Here is a 22905-nt window from a genome sequence, read left to right on the forward strand (position 1 = left end):
ACGAATTCCGATTTACTCACCTGTTATCAGGAGAGAACCCATTGCTGCATCTTTTAGCCCAGCACTGATCCTGAAAAGTAATTCTAAGTGTACTTACCAGTATCTTGTATTTCCTTCCATAGGAATCCATTGTGTGGTTTTCAACAGAAAATTCTCTGTGTCCATTTTTGAAACGTACAAATATTCCTCTAAAATCAGCCAAACTACGAATTCCGATTTACTCACCTGTTATCAGGAGAGAACCCAGTGCTGCATCTTTTAGCCCAGCACTGACCCTGAAAAGTAATTCTAAGTGTACTTACCAGAAACTTGTATTTCCTTCCATAGGAATCCATTGTGTGGTTTTCACCAGAACATTTTCTGTGTCCCTTTTTGAAACGTACAAATATTCCTCTAAAATCAACCAAACTACGAATTCCGATGTACTCACCTGTTATCAGGAGAGAACCCACTGCTACATCTTTTAGCCCAGCACTGACCCTGAAAAGTAATTCGAAGTGCACTTACCAGTAACTTGTATTTCCTTCCATAGGAATCCATTGTCTGGTTTTCACCAGAAAATTTTCTGTGTCCATTTTTGAAACGTACAAATATTCCTCTAAAATCAGCCAAACTACGAATTCCGATTTACTCACCTGTTATCAGGAGAGAACCTAGGGCTGCATCTTTCAGCCCAGCACTGACCCTGAACAGTAATTCTAAGTGTACTTACCACTAACTTGTATATCCTTCCATAGGAATCCATTGTGTGGTTTTTCAGCAAAAAATGTTCTAAGTGTCCATTTTTGAAATGTACAAATATTCCTCTAAAATCAGCCGAACTACGAATTCCGATTTACTCACCAGTTATCAGGAGAGAACCCAGTGCTGCATCTTTTAGCCCATCACTGATCCTGAAAAGTAATTCTAAGCGTACTTACTAGTAACTTCTATTTCCTTCCATAGGAATCCATTGTGTGGTTTTCACCAGAAAATGTTCTAAATGGCCAATTTTGAAATGTACAAATATTCGTCTAAAATCAGCAGAACTGGGAATACTGATTTACTCACCTGTAATCAGGAGAGAACCCAGTGCTGCATCCTTTAGCCCAGCACTGACCCTGAAAAGTAATTCTATGTGCACTGACAAGTAACTTGTGTATCCTTCCATAGTAATCCATTGTGTGGTTTTCAACATAACATTTTCTGTGTCCATTTTTGAAACGTACAAATATTCCTCTAAAATAAGCCAAAACACGAATTCCGATTTAATCACCTGTAATCATGAGAGAACCCAGGGCTGCATCTTTTAGCCCAGCACTGACTCTGAAAAATAATTCTAAGCGTACTTACCAGTAACTTGTGTTTCCTTCCATAGGAATCCATTGGGTGGTTTTCACCAGAAAATTTTCTAAGTGTCCAATTTTGAAACGTACAAATATTCCTCTAAAATCAGCCGAGCTACGAATTCCGATTTACTCACCTGTTATCAGGAGAGAACCCAGTGCTGCCTCTTTTAGCCCAGCGCTGACCCTAAATTAATTTTAAGCTCACTTACCAGAAGCTTGTATATCCTTCCATAGGAATCCATTGTGTGGTTTTCAACAGAAAATTTTCTGTGTCCATTTTTTAAACGTTCAAATATTCCTCTAAAATCAGCCGAACTACGAATTCCGATTTACTCACCTGAAATCAGGAGAGAACCCAGTGCAGCGTCTTTTAGCCCAGCACTGACCCTGAAAAGTAATTCTAAGTGTACTTACCAGTAAATTATATTTCCTTCCATAGGAATTCATTGTGTGGTTTTCACCAGAAAATGTTGTGTCCATTTTTGAAACGTACAAATATTCCTCTAAAATCAGCCGATCTACGAATTCCGATTTACTCACCTGTAATCAGGAGAGAAGCCAGGGCTCCATCTTTTAGCCCAGCACTGACTCGGAAAAGTAATTCTAAGTGTACTTACCACTAACTTGTATATTCTTCCATAGGAATCCATTGTGTGGTTTTTCAGCATAAAATGTTCTAATTGTCCATTTTTGAATCGCACAAATACTCCTCTAAAATCAACCAAACTACGAATTACGATTTACTCACCTGTTATCAGGAGAGAACCCATTGCTGCATCTTTCAGCCCAGCACTGACCCTGAACAGTAATTCTAAGTGTACTTACCACTAACTTGTATATCCTTCCATAGGAATCCATTGTCTGGTTTTCACCAGAAAATTTTCTAAATGGCCAATTTTGAAATGTACAAATATTCGTCTAAAATCAGCAGAACTGGGAATTCTGATTTACTCACCTGTAATCGGGAGAGAACCCAGTGCTGCATCCTTTAGCCCAGCACTGACCCTGAAAAGTAATTCTATGTGTACTTACAAGTAACTTGTGTATCCTTCCATAGTAATCCATTGTGTGGTTTTCACCAGAACATTTTCTGTGTCCCTTTTTGAAACGTACAAATATTTCTCTAAAATCAACCAAACTACGAATTCCGATGTACTCACCTGTTATCAGGAGAGAACCCACTGCTACATCTTTTAGCCCAGCACTGACTCTGAAAAGTAATTCTAAGCGTAATTACAAGTAACTTGTATATCTTTCCATAGGAATCCATTGTGTGGTTTTCAACATAAAAATTTTCTGTGTCCATTTTTTAAACGTACAAATATTCCTCTAAAATCAGCCGAGCTACGAATTCCGATTTACTCACCTGTTATCAGGAGAGAACCCATTGCTGCATCTTTTAGCCCAGCACTGATCCTGAAAAGTAATTCTAAGTGTACTTACCAGTATCTTGTATTTCCTTCCATAGGAATCCATTGTGTGGTTTTCAACAGAAAATTCTCTGTGTCCATTTTTGAAACGTACAAATATTCCTCTAAAATCAGCCAAACTACGAATTCCGATTTACTCACCTGTTATCAGGAGAGAACCCAGTGCTGCATCTTTTAGCCCAGCACTGACCCTGAAAAGTAATTCTAAGTGTACTTACCAGAAACTTGTATTTCCTTCCATAGGAATCCATTGTGTGGTTTTCACCAGAACATTTTCTGTGTCCCTTTTTGAAACGTACAAATATTCCTCTAAAATCAACCAAACTACGAATTCCGATGTACTCACCTGTTATCAGGAGAGAACCCACTGCTACATCTTTTAGCCCAGCACTGACTCTGAAAAGTAATTCGAAGTGCACTTACCAGTAACTTGTATTTCCTTCCATAGGAATCCATTGTCTGGTTTTCACCAGAAAATTTTCTGTGTCCATTTTTGAAACGTACACATATTCCTCTAAAATCAGCCAAACTACGAATTCCGATTTACTCACCTGTTATCAGGAGAGAACCTAGGGCTGCATCTTTCAGCCCAGCACTGACCCTGAACAGTAATTCTAAGTGTACTTACCACTAACTTGTATATCCTTCCATAGGAATCCATTGTGTGGTTTTTCAGCAAAAAATGTTCTAAGTGTCCATTTTTGAAATGTACAAATATTCCTCTAAAATCAGCCGAACTACGAATTCCGATTTACTCACCAGTTATCAGGAGAGAACCCAGTGCTGCATCTTTTAGCCCATCACTGATCCTGAAAAGTAATTCTAAGCGTACTTACTAGTAACTTCTATTTCCTTCCATAGGAATCCATTGTGTGGTTTTCACCAGAAAATGTTCTAAATGGCCAATTTTGAAATGTACAAATATTCGTCTAAAATCAGCAGAACTGGGAATACTGATTTACTCACCTGTAATCAGGAGAGAACCCAGTGCTGCATCCTTTAGCCCAGCACTGACCCTGAAAAGTAATTCTATGTGCACTGACAAGTAACTTGTGTATCCTTCCATAGTAATCCATTGTGTGGTTTTCAACATAACATTTTCTGTGTCCATTTTTGAAACGTACAAATATTCCTCTAAAATAAGCCAAAACACGAATTCCGATTTAATCACCTGTAATCATGAGAGAACCCAGGGCTGCATCTTTTAGCCCAGCACTGACTCTGAAAAATAATTCTAAGCGTACTTACCAGTAACTTGTGTTTCCTTCCATAGGAATCCATTGGGTGGTTTTCACCAGAAAATTTTCTAAGTGTCCAATTTTGAAACGTACAAATATTCCTCTAAAATCAGCCGAGCTACGAATTCCGATTTACTCACCTGTTATCAGGAGAGAACCCAGTGCTGCCTCTTTTAGCCCAGCGCTGACCCTAAATTAATTTTAAGCTCACTTACCAGAAGCTTGTATATCCTTCCATAGGAATCCATTGTGTGGTTTTCAACAGAAAATTTTCTGTGTCCATTTTTTAAACGTTCAAATATTCCTCTAAAATCAGCCGAACTACGAATTCCGATTTACTCACCTGAAATCAGGAGAGAACCCAGTGCAGCGTCTTTTAGCCCAGCACTGACCCTGAAAAGTAATTCTAAGTGTACTTACCAGTAAATTATATTTCCTTCCATAGGAATTCATTGTGTGGTTTTCACCAGAAAATGTTGTGTCCATTTTTGAAACGTACAAATATTCCTCTAAAATCAGCCGATCTACGAATTCCGATTTACTCACCTGTAATCAGGAGAGAAGCCAGGGCTCCATCTTTTAGCCCAGCACTGACTCGGAAAAGTAATTCTAAGTGTACTTACCACTAACTTGTATATTCTTCCATAGGAATCCATTGTGTGGTTTTTCAGCATAAAATGTTCTAATTGTCCATTTTTGAATCGCACAAATACTCCTCTAAAATCAACCAAACTACGAATTACGATTTACTCACCTGTTATCAGGAGAGAACCCATTGCTGCATCTTTCAGCCCAGCACTGACCCTGAACAGTAATTCTAAGTGTACTTACCACTAACTTGTATATCCTTCCATAGGAATCCATTGTCTGGTTTTCACCAGAAAATTTTCTAAATGGCCAATTTTGAAATGTACAAATATTCGTCTAAAATCAGCAGAACTGGGAATTCTGATTTACTCACCTGTAATCGGGAGAGAACCCAGTGCTGCATCCTTTAGCCCAGCACTGACCCTGAAAAGTAATTCTATGTGTACTTACAAGTAACTTGTGTATCCTTCCATAGTAATCCATTGTGTGGTTTTCACCAGAACATTTTCTGTGTCCCTTTTTGAAACGTACAAATATTTCTCTAAAATCAACCAAACTACGAATTCCGATGTACTCACCTGTTATCAGGAGAGAACCCACTGCTACATCTTTTAGCCCAGCACTGACTCTGAAAAGTAATTCTAAGCGTAATTACAAGTAACTTGTATATCTTTCCATAGGAATCCATTGTGTGGTTTTCAACATAAAAATTTTCTGTGTCCATTTTTTAAACGTACAAATATTCCTCTAAAATCAGCCGAGCTACGAATTCCGATTTACTCACCTGTTATCAGGAGAGAACCCATTGCTGCATCTTTTAGCCCAGCACTGATCCTGAAAAGTAATTCTAAGTGTACTTACCAGTATCTTGTATTTCCTTCCATAGGAATCCATTGTGTGGTTTTCAACAGAAAATTCTCTGTGTCCATTTTTGAAACGTACAAATATTCCTCTAAAATCAGCCAAACTACGAATTCCGATTTACTCACCTGTTATCAGGAGAGAACCCAGTGCTGCATCTTTTAGCCCAGCACTGACCCTGAAAAGTAATTCTAAGTGTACTTACCAGAAACTTGTATTTCCTTCCATAGGAATCCATTGTGTGGTTTTCACCAGAACATTTTCTGTGTCCCTTTTTGAAACGTACAAATATTCCTCTAAAATCAACCAAACTACGAATTCCGATGTACTCACCTGTTATCAGGAGAGAACCCACTGCTACATCTTTTAGCCCAGCACTGACTCTGAAAAGTAATTCGAAGTGCACTTACCAGTAACTTGTATTTCCTTCCATAGGAATCCATTGTCTGGTTTTCACCAGAAAATTTTCTGTGTCCATTTTTGAAACGTACACATATTCCTCTAAAATCAGCCAAACTACGAATTCCGATTTACTCACCTGTTATCAGGAGAGAACCTAGGGCTGCATCTTTCAGCCCAGCACTGACCCTGAACAGTAATTCTAAGTGTACTTACCACTAACTTGTATATCCTTCCATAGGAATCCATTGTGTGGTTTTTCAGCAAAAAATGTTCTAAGTGTCCATTTTTGAAATGTACAAATATTCCTCTAAAATCAGCCGAACTACGAATTCCGATTTACTCACCAGTTATCAGGAGAGAACCCAGTGCTGCATCTTTTAGCCCATCACTGATCCTGAAAAGTAATTCTAAGCGTACTTACTAGTAACTTCTATTTCCTTCCATAGGAATCCATTGTGTGGTTTTCACCAGAAAATGTTCTAAATGGCCAATTTTGAAATGTACAAATATTCGTCTAAAATCAGCAGAACTGGGAATACTGATTTACTCACCTGTAATCAGGAGAGAACCCAGTGCTGCATCCTTTAGCCCAGCACTGACCCTGAAAAGTAATTCTATGTGCACTGACAAGTAACTTGTGTATCCTTCCATAGTAATCCATTGTGTGGTTTTCAACATAACATTTTCTGTGTCCATTTTTGAAACGTACAAATATTCCTCTAAAATAAGCCAAAACACGAATTCCGATTTAATCACCTGTAATCATGAGAGAACCCAGGGCTGCATCTTTTAGCCCAGCACTGACTCTGAAAAGTAATTCTAAGCCTACTTACCAGTAACTTGTATTTCCTTCCATAGGAATCCATTGTGTGGTTTTTCAGCAGAAAATGTTCTAAGTGTCCATTTTTGAAACGTACAAATATTCCTCTAAAATCAGCCAAACTACGAATTCCAATTTACTCACCTATTATCAGGAGAGAACCCAGTGCTGCATCTTTTAGCCCAGCACTGATCCTGAAAAGTATTTCTAAGCGTACTTACTAGTAACTTCTATTTCCTTCCATAGGAATCCATTGTGTGGTTTTCACCAGAAAATTTTCTAAATGGCCAATTTTGAAATGTACAAATATTCGTCTAAAATCAGCAGAACTGGGAATTCTGATTTACTCACCTGTAATCAGGAGAGAACCCAGTGCTGCATCCTTTAGCCCAGCACTGACCCTGAAAAGTAATTCGATGTGTACTTACAAGTAACTTGTGTATCCTTCCATAGTAATCCATTGTGTGGTTTTCAACATAACATTTTCTGTGTCCATTTTTGAAACGTACAAATATTCCTCTAAAATAAGCCGAAACGCGAATTCCGATTTAATCACCTGTAATCATGAGAGAACCCAGGGCTGCATCTTTTAGCCCAGCACTGACTCTGAAAAGTAATTCTAAGCCTACTTACCAGTAACTTGTATTTCCTTCCATAGGAATCCATTGTGTGGTTTTTCAGCAGAAAATGTTCTAAGTGTCCATTTTTGAAACGTACAAATATTCCTCTAAAATCAGCCAAACTACGAATTCCGATTTACTCACCTGTTATCAGGAGAGAACCCAGTGCAGCATCTTTTAGCCCAGTACTGACCCTGAAAAGTAATTCTAAGTGTACTTACCAGTAACTTGTATTTCCTTCCATAGGAATCCATTGTCTGGTTTTCACCAGAAAATTTTCTGTCAATTTTTGAAACGTACAAATATTCCTCTAAAATCAGCCAAACTTCGAATTCCGATTTACTCACCTGTTATCAGGAGAGAACCTCGGGCTGCATCTTTCAGCCCAGCACTGACCCTGAACAGTAATTCTAAGTGTACTTACCACTAACTTGTATATCCTTCCATAGGAATCCATTGTGTGGTTTTTCAGCAAAAAATGTTCTAAGTGTCCATTTTTGAAACGTACAAATATTCCTCTAAAATCAGCTGAACTACAAATTCCGATTTACTCACCAGTTATCAGGAGAGAACCCAGTGCTGCATCTTTTAGCCCAGCACTGATCCTGAAAAGTAATTCTAAGCGTACTTACCAGTAACTTCTATTTCCTTCCATAGCAATCCATTGTGTGGTTTTCACCAGAAAATTTTCTAATTGGCCAATTTTGAAATGTTCAAATATTCGTCTAAAATCAGCAGAACTGGGAATTCTGATTTACTCACCTGTAATCGGGAGAGAACCCAGTGCTGCATCCTTTAGCCCAGCACTGACCCTGAAAAGTAATTCTATGTGTACTTACAAGTAACTTGTGTATACTTCCATAGTAATCCATTGTGTGGTTTTCACCAGAACATTTTCTGTGTCCCTTTTTGAAACGTACAAATATTCCTCTAAAATCAACCAAACTACGAATTCCGATGTACTCACCTGTTATCAGGAGAGAACCCACTGCTACATCTTTTAGCCCAGCACTGACTCTGAAAAGTAATTCTAAGCGTACTTACAAGTAACTTGTATATCTTTCCATAGGAATCCATTGTGTGGTTTTCAACATAAAAATTTTCTGTGTCTATTTTTTAAACGTACAAATATTCCTCTAAAATCAGCCGAGCTACGAATCCCGATTTACTCACCTGTTATCAGGAGAGAACCCATTGCTGCATCTTTTAGCCCAGCACTGATCCTGAAAAGTAATTCTAAGTGTACTTACCAGTAACTTGTATATCCTTCCATAGGAATCCATTGTGTGGTTTTCAACAGAAAATTCTCTGTGTCCATTTTTTAAACGTTTAAATATTCCTCTAAAATCAGCCAAACTACGAATTCCGATTTACTCACCTGTTATCAGGAGAGAACCCAGTGCTGCATCTCTTAGCCCAGCACTGACTCTGAAAAGTAATTCTAAGCGTACTTACCAGTAACTTGTATATCCTTCCATAGGAATCCATTGTGTAGTTTTTCGGCAGAAAATTTTCTAAGTGTCCATTTTTGAAACGTACAAATATTCCTCTAAAATCAGCCAAACTACGAATTCCGATTTACTCACCAGTTATCAGGAGAGAACCCAGTGCTGCATCTTTTAGCCCAGCACTGATCCTGAAAAGTAATTCTAGGCGTACTTACAAGTAACTTCTATTTCCTTCCATAGGAATCCATAGTGTGGTTTTCACCAGAAAATTTTCTAAATGGCCTATTTTGAAATGTACAAACATTCGTCTAAAATCAGCAGAACTGGGAATTCTGATTTACTCACCTGTAATCAGGAGAGAACCCAGTGCTGCATCCTTTAGCCCAGCACTGACCCTGAAAAGTAATTCTATGTGTACTTACAAGTAACTTGTATATCCTTCCATAGTAATCCATTGTGTGGTTTTCAACAGAACATTTTCTGTGTCCATTTTTGAAACGTACAAATATTCCTCTAAAATAAGCCCAAATACGAATTCCGATTTACTCACCTGTAATCAGGAGAGAACCCAGGGCTGCTGTTTTTTTAGCCCAGCACTTACTCTGAAAAGTAATTCTAAGCGTACTTACCAGTAACTTGTATTTCCTTCCATAGGAATCCATTGTGTGGTTTTTCAGCAGAAAATGTTCTAAGTGTCCATTTTTGAAACGTACAAATATTCTTCTAAAATCAGCCAAACTACCAATTCCGATTTACTCACCTGTTATCAGGAGAGAACCCAGTGCTGCATCTTTTAGCCCAGCACTGACCCTGAAAAGTAATTCTAAGTGTACTTACCAGTAACTTGTATTTCCTTAAATAGGAATCCATTGTGTGGTTTTCACCAGAAAATGTTCTGTGTCCATTTTTGAAACGTACAAATATTCCTCTAAAATCAGCCAAACTATGAATTCCGATTTACTCACCTGTTATCAGGAGAGAACCCAGGGATGCATCTTTTAGCCCAGCACTGACCCTAAATTAATTTTAAGCTCACTTACCAGAAACTTGTGTTTCCTTCCATAGGAATCCATTGTGTGGTTTTCACCAGAATATTTTCTAAGTGTCCAATTTTGAAACATACAAATATTCCTCTAAAATCAGCTGAGCTACGAATTCCGATTTACTCACCTGTTATCAGGAGAGAACCCAGTGCTGCCTCTTTTAGCCCAGCGCTGACCCTAAATTAATTTTAAGCTCACTTACCAGAAACTTGTATATCCTTCCATAGGACTCCATTGTGTGGTTTTCAACAGAAAATTTTCTGTGTCCATTTTTTAAACGTTCAAATATTCCTCTAAAATCAGCCGAACTACGAATTCCGATTTACTCACCTGAAATCAGGAGAGAACCCAGTGCAGCGTCTTTTAGCCCAGCACTGACCCTGAAAAGTAATTCTAAGTGTACTTACCAGTAAATTATATTTCCTTCCATAGGAATTCATTGTGTGGTTTTCACCAGAAAATGTTGTGTCCATTTTTGAAACGTACAAATATTCCTCTAAAATCAGCCGAACTACGATTTCCGATTTACTCACCTGTAATCAGGAGAGAAGCCAGGGCTGCATCTTTTAGCCCAGCACTGACTCGGAAAAGTAATTCTAAGTGTACTTACCACTAACTTGTATATTCTTCCATAGGAATCCATTGTGTGGTTTTTCAGCAGAAAATGTTCTAAGTGTCCATTTTTGAATCGCACAAATACTCTTCTAAAATCAACCAAACTACGAATTACGATTTACTCACCTGTTATCAGGAGAGAACCCATTGCTGCATCTTTCAGCCCAGCACTGACCCTGAACAGTAATTCTAAGTGTACTTACCACTAACTTGTATATCCTTCCATAGGAATCCATTGTCTGGTTTTCACCAGAAAATTTTCTAAATGGCCAATTTTGAAATGTACAAATATTCGTCTAAAATCAGCAGAACTGGGAATTCTGATTTACTCACCTGTAATCGGGAGAGAACCCAGTGCTGCATCCTTTAGCCCAGCACTGACCCTGAAAAGTAATTCTATGTGTACTTACAAGTAACTTGTGTATCCTTCCATAGTAATCCATTGTGTGGTTTTCACCAGAACATTTTCTGTGTCCCTTTTTGAAACGTACAAATATTCCTCTAAAATCAACCAAACTACGAATTCCGATGTACTCACCTGTTATCAGGAGAGAACCCACTGCTACATCTTTTAGCCCAGCACTGACTCTGAAAAGTAATTCTAAGCGTACTTACAAGTAACTTGTATATCTTTCCATAGGAATCCATTGTGTGGTTTTCAACATAAAAATTTTCTGTGTCCATTTTTTAAACGTACAAATATTCCTCTAAAATCAGCCGAGCTACGAATTCCGATTTACTCACCTGTTATCAGGAGAGAACCCATTGCTGCATCTTTTAGCCCAGCACTGATCCTGAAAAGTAATTCTAAGTGTACTTACCAGTATCTTGTATTTCCTTCCATAGGAATCCATTGTGTGGTTTTCAACAGAAAATTCTCTGTGTCCATTTTTTAAACGTTTAAATATTCCTCTAAAATCAGCCAAACTACGAATTCCGATTTACTCACCTGTTATCAGGAGAGAACCCAGTGCTGCATCTTTTAGCCCAGCACTGACCCTGAAAAGTAATTCTAAGTGTACTTACCAGAAACTTGTATTTCCTTCCATAGGAATCCATTGTGTGGTTTTCACCAGAACATTTTCTGTGTCCCTTTTTGAAACGTACAAATATTCCTCTAAAATCAACCAAACTACGAATTCCGATGTACTCACCTGTTATCAGGAGAGAACCCACTGCTACATCTTTTAGCCCAGCACTGACCCTGAAAAGTAATTCGAAGTGCACTTACCAGTAACTTGTATTTCCTTCCATAGGAATCCATTGTGTGGTTTTTCAGCAAAAAATGTTCTAAGTGTCCATTTTTGAAATGTACAAATATTCCTCTAAAATCAGCCGAACTACGAATTCCGATTTACTCACCAGTTATCAGGAGAGAACCCAGTGCTGCATCTTTTAGCCCAGCACTGATCCTGAAAAGTAATTCTAAGCGTACTTACTAGTAACTTCTATTTCCTTCCATAGGAATCCATTGTGTGGTTTTCACCAGAAAATTTTCTAAATGGCCAATTTTGAAATGTACAAATATTCGTCTAAAATCAGCAGAACTGGGAATACTGATTTACTCACCTGTAATCAGGAGAGAACCCAGTGCTGCATCCTTTAGCCCAGCACTGACCCTGAAAAGTAATTCTAAGTGTACTTACCAGAAACTTGTATTTCCTTCCATAGGAATCCATTGTGTGGTTTTCACCAGAACATTTTCTGTGTCCCTTTTTGAAACGTACAAATATTTCTCTAAAATCAACCAAACTACGAATTCCGATGTACTCACCTGTTATCAGGAGAGAACCCACTGCTACATCTTTTAGCCCAGCACTGACTCTGAAAAGTAATTCTAAGCGTAATTACAAGTAACTTGTATATCTTTCCATAGGAATCCATTGTGTGGTTTTCAACATAAAAATTTTCTGTGTCCATTTTTTAAACGTACAAATATTCCTCTAAAATCAGCCGAGCTACGAATTCCGATTTACTCACCTGTTATCAGGAGAGAACCCATTGCTGCATCTTTTAGCCCAGCACTGATCCTGAAAAGTAATTCTAAGTGTACTTACCAGTATCTTGTATTTCCTTCCATAGGAATCCATTGTGTGGTTTTCAACAGAAAATTCTCTGTGTCCATTTTTGAAACGTACAAATATTCCTCTAAAATCAGCCAAACTACGAATTCCGATTTACTCACCTGTTATCAGGAGAGAACCCAGTGCTGCATCTTTTAGCCCAGCACTGACCCTGAAAAGTAATTCTAAGTGTACTTACCAGAAACTTGTATTTCCTTCCATAGGAATCCATTGTGTGGTTTTCACCAGAACATTTTCTGTGTCCCTTTTTGAAACGTACAAATATTCCTCTAAAATCAACCAAACTACGAATTCCGATGTACTCACCTGTTATCAGGAGAGAACCCACTGCTACATCTTTTAGCCCAGCACTGACTCTGAAAAGTAATTCGAAGTGCACTTACCAGTAACTTGTATTTCCTTCCATAGGAATCCATTGTCTGGTTTTCACCAGAAAATTTTCTGTGTCCATTTTTGAAACGTACAAATATTCCTCTAAAATCAGCCAAACTACGAATTCCGATTTACTCACCTGTTATCAGGAGAGAACCTAGGGCTGCATCTTTCAGCCCAGCACTGACCCTGAACAGTAATTCTAAGTGTACTTACCACTAACTTGTATATCCTTCCATAGGAATCCATTGTGTGGTTTTTCAGCAAAAAATGTTCTAAGTGTCCATTTTTGAAATGTACAAATATTCCTCTAAAATCAGCCGAACTACGAATTCCGATTTACTCACCAGTTATCAGGAGAGAACCCAGTGCTGCATCTTTTAGCCCATCACTGATCCTGAAAAGAAATTCTAAGCGTACTTACTAGTAACTTCTATTTCCTTCCATAGGAATCCATTGTGTGGTTTTCACCAGAAAATGTTCTAAATGGCCAATTTTGAAATGTACAAATATTCGTCTAAAATCAGCAGAACTGGGAATACTGATTTACTCACCTGTAATCAGGAGAGAACCCAGTGCTGCATCCTTTAGCCCAGCACTGACCCTGAAAAGTAATTCTATGTGCACTGACAAGTAACTTGTGTATCCTTCCATAGTAATCCATTGTGTGGTTTTCAACATAACATTTTCTGTGTCCATTTTTGAAACGTACAAATATTCCTCTAAAATAAGCCAAAACACGAATTCCGATTTAATCACCTGTAATCATGAGAGAACCCAGGGCTGCATCTTTTAGCCCAGCACTGACTCTGAAAAGTAATTCTAAGCCTACTTACCAGTAACTTGTATTTCCTTCCATAGGAATCCATTGTGTGGTTTTTCAGCAGAAAATGTTCTAAGTGTCCATTTTTGAAACGTACAAATATTCCTCTAAAATCAGCCAAACTCCGAATTCCAATTTACTCACCTATTATCAGGAGAGAACCCAGTGCTGCATCTTTTAGCCCAGCACTGATCCTGAAAAGTATTTCTAAGCGTACTTACTAGTAACTTCTATTTCCTTCCATAGGAATCCATTGTGTGGTTTTCACCAGAAAATTTTCTAAATGGCCAATTTTGAAATGTACAAATATTCGTCTAAAATCAGCAGAACTGGGAATTCTGATTTACTCACCTGTAATCAGGAGAGAACCCAGTGCTGCATCCTTTAGCCCAGCACTGACCCTGAAAAGTAATTCGATGTGTACTTACAAGTAACTTGTGTATCCTTCCATAGTAATCCATTGTGTGGTTTTCAACATAACATTTTCTGTGTCCATTTTTGAAACGTACAAATATTCCTCTAAAATAAGCCGAAACGCGAATTCCGATTTAATCACCTGTAATCATGAGAGAACCCAGGGCTGCATCTTTTAGCCCAGCACTGACTCTGAAAAGTAATTCTAAGCCTACTTACCAGTAACTTGTATTTCCTTCCATAGGAATCCATTGTGTGGTTTTTCAGCAGAAAATGTTCTAAGTGTCCATTTTTGAAACGTACAAATATTCCTCTAAAATCAGCCAAACTACGAATTCCGATTTACTCACCTGTTATCAGGAGAGAACCCAGTGCTGCATCTTTTAGCCCAGTACTGACCCTGAAAAGTAATTCTAAGTGTACTTACCAGTAACTTGTATTTCCTTCCATAGGAATCCATTGTCTGGTTTTCACCAGAAAATTTTCTGTGTCAATTTTTGAAACGTACAAATATTCCTCTAAAATCAGCCAAACTACGAATTCCGATTTACTCACCTGTTATCAGGAGAGAACCTCGGGCTGCATCTTTCAGCTGAGCACTGACCCTGAACAGTAATTCTAAGTGTACTTACCACTAACTTGTATATCCTTCCATAGGAATCCATTGTGTGGTTTTTCAGCAAAAAATGTTCTAAGTGTCCATTTTTGAAACGTACAAATATTCCTCTAAAATCAGCTGAACTACAAATTCCGATTTACTCACCAGTTATCAGGAGAGAACCCAGTGCTGCATCTTTTAGCCCAGCACTGATCCTGAAAAGTAATTCTAAGCGTACTTACCAGTAACTTCTATTTCCTTCCATAGCAATCCATTGTGTGGTTTTCACCAGAAAATTTTCTAATTGGCCAATTTTGAAATGTTCAAATATTCGTCTAAAATCAGCAGAACTGGGAATTCTGATTTACTCACCTGTAATCGGGAGAGAACCCAGTGCTGCATCCTTTAGCCCAGCACTGACCCTGAAAAGTAATTCTATGTGTACTTACAAGTAACTTGTGTATACTTCCATAGTAATCCATTGTGTGGTTTTCACCAGAACATTTTCTGTGTCCCTTTTTGAAACGTACAAATATTCCTCTAAAATCAACCAAACTACGAATTCCGATGTACTCACCTGTTATCAGGAGAGAACCCACTGCTACATCTTTTAGCCCAGCACTGACTCTGAAAAGTAATTCTAAGCGTACTTACAAGTAACTTGTATATCTTTCCATAGGAATCCATTGTGTGGTTTTCAACATAAAAATTTTCTGTGTCCATTTTTTAAACGTACAAATATTCCTCTAAAATCAGCCGAGCTACGAATTCCGATTTACTCACCTGTTATCAGGAGAGAACCCATTGCTGCATCTTTTAGCCCAGCACTGATCCTGAAAAGTAATTCTAAGTGTACTTACCAGTATCTTGTATTTCCTTCCATAGGAATCCATTGTGTGGTTTTCAACAGAAAATTCTCTGTGTCCATTTTTTAAACGTTTAAATATTCCTCTAAAATCAGCCAAACTACGAATTCCGATTTACTCACCTGTTATCAGGAGAGAACCCAGTGCTGCATCTCTTAGCCCAGCACTGACTCTGAAAAGTAATTCTAAGCGTACTTACCAGTAACTTGTATATCCTTCCATAGGAATCCATTGTGTAGTTTTTCGGCAGAAAATTTTCTAAGTGTCCATTTTTGAAACGTACAAATATTCCTCTAAAATCAGCCAAACTACGAATTCCGATTTACTCACCAGTTATCAGGAGAGAACCCAGTGCTGCATCTTTTAGCCCAGCACTGATCCTGAAAAGTAATTCTAGGCGTACTTACAAGTAACTTCTATTTCCTTCCATAGGAATCCATAGTGTGGTTTTCACCAGAAAATTTTCTAAATGGCCTATTTTGAAATGTACAAACATTCGTCTAAAATCAGCAGAACTGGGAATTCTGATTTACTCACCTGTAATCAGGAGAGAACCCAGTGCTGCATCCTTTAGCCCAGCACTGACCCTGAAAAGTAATTCTATGTGTACTTACAAGTAACTTGTATATCCTTCCATAGTAATCCATTGTGTGGTTTTCAACAGAACATTTTCTGTGTCCATTTTTGAAACGTACAAATATTCCTCTAAAATAAGCCCAAATACGAATTCCGATTTACTCACCTGTAATCAGGAGAGAACCCAGGGCTGCTGTTTTTTTAGCCCAGCACTTACTCTGAAAAGTAATTCTAAGCGTACTTACCAGTAACTTGTATTTCCTTCCATAGGAATCCATTGTGTGGTTTTTCAGCAGAAAATGTTCTGTGTCCATTTTTGAAACGTACAAATATTCTTCTAAAATCAGCCAAACTACCAATTCCGATTTACTCACCTGTTATCAGGAGAGAACCCAGTGCTGCATCTTTTAGCCCAGCACTGACCCTGAAAAGTAATTCTAAGTGTACTTACCAGTAACTTGTATTTCCTTAAATAGGAATCCATTGTGTGGTTTTCACCAGAAAATGTTCTGTGTCCATTTTTGAAACGTACAAATATTCCTCTAAAATCAGCCAAACTATGAATTCCGATTTACTCACCTGTTATCAGGAGAGAACCCAGGGATGCATCTTTTAGCCCAGCACTGACCCTAAATTAATTTTAAGCTCACTTACCAGAAACTTGTGTTTCCTTCCATAGGAATCCATTGTGTGGTTTTCACCAGAATATTTTCTAAGTGTCCAATTTTGAAACATACAAATATTCCTCTAAAATCAGCTGAGCTACGAATTCCGATTTACTCACCTGTTATCAGGAGAGAACCCAGTGCTGCCTCTTTTAGCCCAGCGCTGACCCTAAATTAATTTTAAGCTCACTTACCAGAAACTTGTATATCCTTCCATAGGAATCCATTGTGTGGTTTTCAACAGAAAATTTTCTGTGTCCATTTTTTAAACGTTCAAATATTCCTCTAAAATCAGCCGAACTACGAATTCCGATTTACTCACCTGAAATCAGGAGAGAACCCAGTGCAGCGTCTTTTAGCCCAGCACTGACCCTGAAAAGTAATTCTAAGTGTACTTACCAGTAAATTATATTTCCTTCCATAGGAATTCATTGTGTGGTTTTCACCAGAAAATGTTGTGTCCATTTTTGAAACGTACAAATATTCCTCTAAAATCAGCCGAACTACGAATTCCGATTTACTCACCTGTAATCAGGAGAGAAGCCAGGGCTGCATCTTTTAGCCCAGCACTGACTCGGAAAAGTAATTCTAAGTGTACTTACCACTAACTTGTATATTCTTCCATAGGAATCCATTGTGTGGTTTTTCAGCAGAAAATGTTCTAAGTGTCCATTTTTGAATCGCACAAATACTCTTCTAAAATCAACCAAACTACGAATTACGATTTACTCACCTGTTATCAGGAGAGAACCCATTGCTGCATCTTTCAGCCCAGCACTGACCCTGAACAGTAATTCTAAGTATACTTACCACTAACTTGTATATCCTTCCATAGGAATCCATTGTCTGGTTTTCACCAGAAAATTTTCTAAATGGCCAATTTTGAAATGTACAAATATTCGTCTAAAATCAGCAGAACTGGGAATTCTGATTTACTCACCTGTAATCGGGAGAGAACCCAGTGCTGCATCCTTTAGCCCAGCACTGACCCTGAAAAGTAATTCTATGTGTACTTACAAGTAACTTGTGTATCCTTCCATAGTAATCCATTGTGTGGTTTTCACCAGAACATTTTCTGTGTCCCTTTTTGAAACGTACAAATATTCCTCTAAAATCAACCAAACTACGAATTCCGATGTACTCACCTGTTATCAGGAGAGAACCCACTGCTACATCTTTTAGCCCAGCACTGACTCTGAAAAGTAATTCTAAGCGTACTTACAAGTAACTTGTATATCTTTCCATAGGAATCCATTGTGTGGTTTTCAACATAAAAATTTTCTGTGTCCATTTTTTAAACGTACAAATATTCCTCTAAAATCAGCCGAGCTACGAATTCCGATTTACCCACCTGTTATCAGGAGAGAACCCATTGCTGCATCTTTTAGCCCAGCACTGATCCTGAAAAGTAATTCTAAGTGTACTTACCAGTATCTTGTATTTCCTTCCATAGGAATCCATTGTGTGGTTTTCAACAGAAAATTCTCTGTGTCCATTTTTTAAACGTTTAAATATTCCTCTAAAATCAGCCAAACTACGAATTCCGATTTACTCACCTGTTATCAGGAGAGAACCCAGTGCTGCATCTTTTAGCCCAGCACTGACCCTGAAAAGTAATTCTAAGTGTACTTACCAGAAACTTGTATTTCCTTCCATAGGAATCCATTGTGTGGTTTTCACCAGAACATTTTCTGTGTCCCTTTTTGAAACGTACAAATATTCCTCTAAAATCAACCAAACTACGAATTCCGATGTACTCACCTGTTATCAGGAGAGAACCCACTGCTACATCTTTTAGCCCAGCACTGACCCTGAAAAGTAATTCGAAGTGCACTTACCAGTAACTTGTATTTCCTTCCATAGGAATCCATTGTGTGGTTTTTCAGCAAAAAATGTTCTAAGTGTCCATTTTTGAAATGTACAAATATTCCTCTAAAATCAGCCGAACTACGAATTCCGATTTACTCACCAGTTATCAGGAGAGAACCCAGTGCTGCATCTTTTAGCCCAGCACTGATCCTGAAAAGTAATTCTAAGCGTACTTACTAGTAACTTCTATTTCCTTCCATAGGAATCCATTGTGTGGTTTTCACCAGAAAATGTTCTAAATGGCCAATTTTGAAATGTACAAATATTCGTCTAAAATCAGCAGAACTGGGAATACTGATTTACTCACCTGTAATCAGGAGAGAACCCAGTGCTGCATCTCTTAGCCCAGCACTGACTCTGAAAAGTAATTCTAAGCGTACTTACCAGTAACTTGTATATCCTTCCATAGGAATCCATTGTGTAGTTTTTCGGCAGAAAATTTTCTAAGTGTCCATTTTTGAAACGTACAAATATTCCTCTAAAATCAGCCAAACTACGAATTCCGATTTACTCACCTGTTATCAGGAGAGAACCCAGTGCTACATCTTTTAGCCCAGCACTGACCCTGAAAAGTAATTCAAAGTGCACTTACCAGTAACTTGTATTTCCTTCCATAGGAATCCATTGTCTGGTTTTCACCAGAAAATTTTCTGTGTCCATTTTTGAAACGTACAAATATTCCTCTAAAATCAGCCAAACTACGAATTCCGATGTACTCACCTGTTATCAGGAGAGAACCTAGGGCTGCATCTTTCAGCCCAGCACTGACCCTGAACAGTAATTCTAAGTGTACTTACCACTAACTTGTATATCCTTCCATAGGAATCCATTGTGTGGTTTTTCAGCAAAAAATGTTCTAAGTGTCCATTTTTGAAACGTACAAATATTCCTCTAAAATCAGCCAAACTACGAATTCCAATTTACTCACCTGTTATCAGGAGAGAACCCAGTGCTGCATCTTTTAGCCCAGCACTGATCCTGAAAAGTATTTCTAAGCGTACTTACTAGTAACTTCTATTTCCTTCCATAGGAATCCATTGTGTGGTTTTCACCAGAAAATTTTCTAAATGGCCAATTTTGAAATGTACAAATATTCGTCTAAAATCAGCAGAACTGGGAATTCTGATTTACTCACCTGTAATCAGGAGAGAACCCAGTGCTGCATCCTTTAGCCCAGCACTGACCCTGAAAAGTAATTCGATGTGTACTTACAAGTAACTTGTGTATCCTTCCATAGTAATCCATTGTGTGGTTTTCAACATAACATTTTCTGTGTCCATTTTTGAAACGTACAAATATTCCTCTAAAATAAGCCGAAACGCGAATTCTGATTTAATCACCTGTAATCATGAGAGAACCCAGGGCTGCATCTTTTAGCCCAGCACTGACTCTGAAAAGTAATTCTAAGCCTACTTACCAGTAACTTGTATTTCCTTCCATAGGAATCCATTGTGTGGTTTTTCAGCAGAAAATGTTCTAAGTGTCCATTTTTGAAACGTACAAATATTCCTCTAAAATCAGCCAAACTACGAATTCCGATTTACTCACCTGTTATCAGGAGAGAACCCAGTGCTGCATCTTTTAGCCAAGTACTGACCCTGAAAAGTAATTCTAAGTGTACTTACCAGTAACTTGTATTTCCTTCCATAGGAATCCATTGTCTGGTTTTCACCAGAAAATTTTCTGTGTTAATTTTTGAAACGTACAAATATTCCTCTAAAATCAGCCAAACTACGAATTCCGATTTACTCACCTGTTATCAGGAGAGAACCTCGGGCTGCATCTTTCAGCCCAGCACTGACCCTGAACAGTAATTCTAAGTGTACTTACCACTAACTTGTATATCCTTCCATAGGAATCCATTGTGTGGTTTTTCAGCAAAAAATGTTCTGTGTCCATTTTTGAAACGTACAAATATTCCTCTAAAATCAGCTGAACTACGAATTCCGATTTACTCACCAGTTATCAGGAGAGAACCCAGTGCTGCATCTTTTAGCCCAGCACTGATCCTGAAAAGTAATTCTAAGCGTACTTACCAGTAACTTCTATTTCCTTCCATAGCAATCCATTGTGTGGTTTTCACCAGAAAATGTTCTAATTGGCCAATTTTGAAATGTACAAATATTCGTCTAAAATCAGCAGAACTGGGAATTCTGATTTACTCACCTGTAATCAGGAGAGAACCCAGTGCTGCATCCTTTAGCCCAGCACAAACCCTGAAAAGTAATTTTATGTGTACTTACAAGTAACTTGTGTATCCTTCCATAGTAATCCATTGTGTGGTTTTCAACAGAACATTTTCTGTGTCCATTTTTGAAACGTACAAATATTCCTCTAAAATAAGCCGAAATACGAATTCCGATTTACTCACCTGTAATCAGGAGAGAACCCAGGGCTGCATCTTTTAGCCCAGCACTGACTCTGAAAAGTAATTCTAAGCCTACTTACCAGTAACTTGTATTTCCTTCCATAGGAATCCATTGTGTGGTTTTTCAGCAGAAAATGTTCTAAGTGTCCATTTTTGAAACGTACAAATATTCCTCTAAAATCAGCCAAACTACGAATTCCGATTTACTCACCTGTTATCAGGAGAGAACCCAGTGCTGCATCTTTTAGCCCAGTACTGACCCTGAAAAGTAATTCTAAGTGTACTTACCAGTAACTTGTATTTCCTTCCATAGGAATCCATTGTGTGATTTTCACCAGAAAATATTCTGTGTCCATTTTTTAAACGTACAAATATTCCTCTAAAATCAGCCAAACTACGAATTCCGATTTACTCACCTGTTATCAGGAGAGAACCCAGGGCTGCATCTTTTAGCCCAGCACTGACCCTGAACAGTAATTCTAAGCGTACTTACAAGTAACTTCTATTTCCTTCCATAGGAATCCATTGTGTGGTTTTCACCAGAAAATTTTCTAAATGGCCTATTTTGAAATGTACAAATATTCGTCTAAAATCAGCAGAACTGGGAATTCTGATTTACTCACCTGTAATAAGGAGAGAACCCAGTGCTGCATCCTTTAGCCCAGCACTGACCCTGAAAAGTAATTCTATGTGTACTTACAAGTAACTTGTATATCCTTCCATAGTAATCCATTGTGTGGTTTTCAACAGAACATTTTCTGTGTCCATTTTTGAAACGTACAAATATTCCTCTAAAATAAGCTGAAATACGAATTCCGATTTACTCACCTGTAATCAGGAGAGAACCCAGGGCTGCATCTTTTAGCCCAGCACTTACTCTGAAAAGTAATTCTAAGCGTACTTACCAGTAACTTGTATTTCCTTCCATAGGAATCCATTGTGTGGTTTTTCAGCAGAAAATGTTCTAAGTGTCCATTTTTGAAACGTACAAATATTCTTCTAAAATCAGCCAAACTACCAATTCCGATTTACTCACCTGTTATCAGGAGAGAACCCAGTGCTGCATCTTTTAGCCCAGCACTGGCCCTTAAAAGTAATTCTAAGTGTACTTACCAGTATCTTGTATTTTCTTCCATAGGAATCCATTGTGTGGTTTTCAACAGAAAATTCTCTGTGTCCATTTTTTAAACGTTTAAATATTCCTCTAAAATCAGCCAAACTACGAATTCCGATTTACTCACCTGTTATCAGGAGAGAACCCAGTGCTGCATCTCTTAGCCCAGCACTGACTCTGAAAAGTAATTCTAAGCGTACTTACCAGTAACTTGTATATCCTTCCATAGGAATCCATTGTGTAGTTTTTCGGCAGAAAATTTTCTAAGTGTCCATTTTTGAAACGTACAAATATTCCTCTAAAATCAGCCAAACTACGAATTCCGATTTACTCACCTGTTATCAGGAGAGAACCCAGTGCTGCATCTTTTAGCCCAGCACTGACCCTGAAAAGTAATTCTAAGTGTACTTACCAGAAACTTGTATTTCCTTCCATAGGAATCCATTGTGTGGTTTTCACCAGAACATTTTCTGTGTCCCTTTTTGAAACGTACAAATATTCCTCTAAAATCAACCAAACTACGAATTCCGATGTACTCACCTGTTATCAGGAGAGAACCCACTGCTACATCTTTTAGCCCAGCACTGACCCTGAAAAGTAATTCGAAGTGCACTTACCAGTAACTTGTATTTCCTTCCATAGGAATCCATTGTCTGGTTTTCACCAGAAAATGTTCTGTGTCCATTTTTGAAACGTACAAATATTCCTCTAAAATCAGCCAAACTACAAATTCCAATGTACTCACCTGTTATCAGGAGAGAAC

Source organism: Triturus cristatus, chromosome 1_1 (genome assembly GCF_964204655.1).
Source record: "Triturus cristatus chromosome 1_1, aTriCri1.1, whole genome shotgun sequence".
Lineage (NCBI taxonomy): Eukaryota > Metazoa > Chordata > Amphibia > Caudata > Salamandridae > Triturus > Triturus cristatus.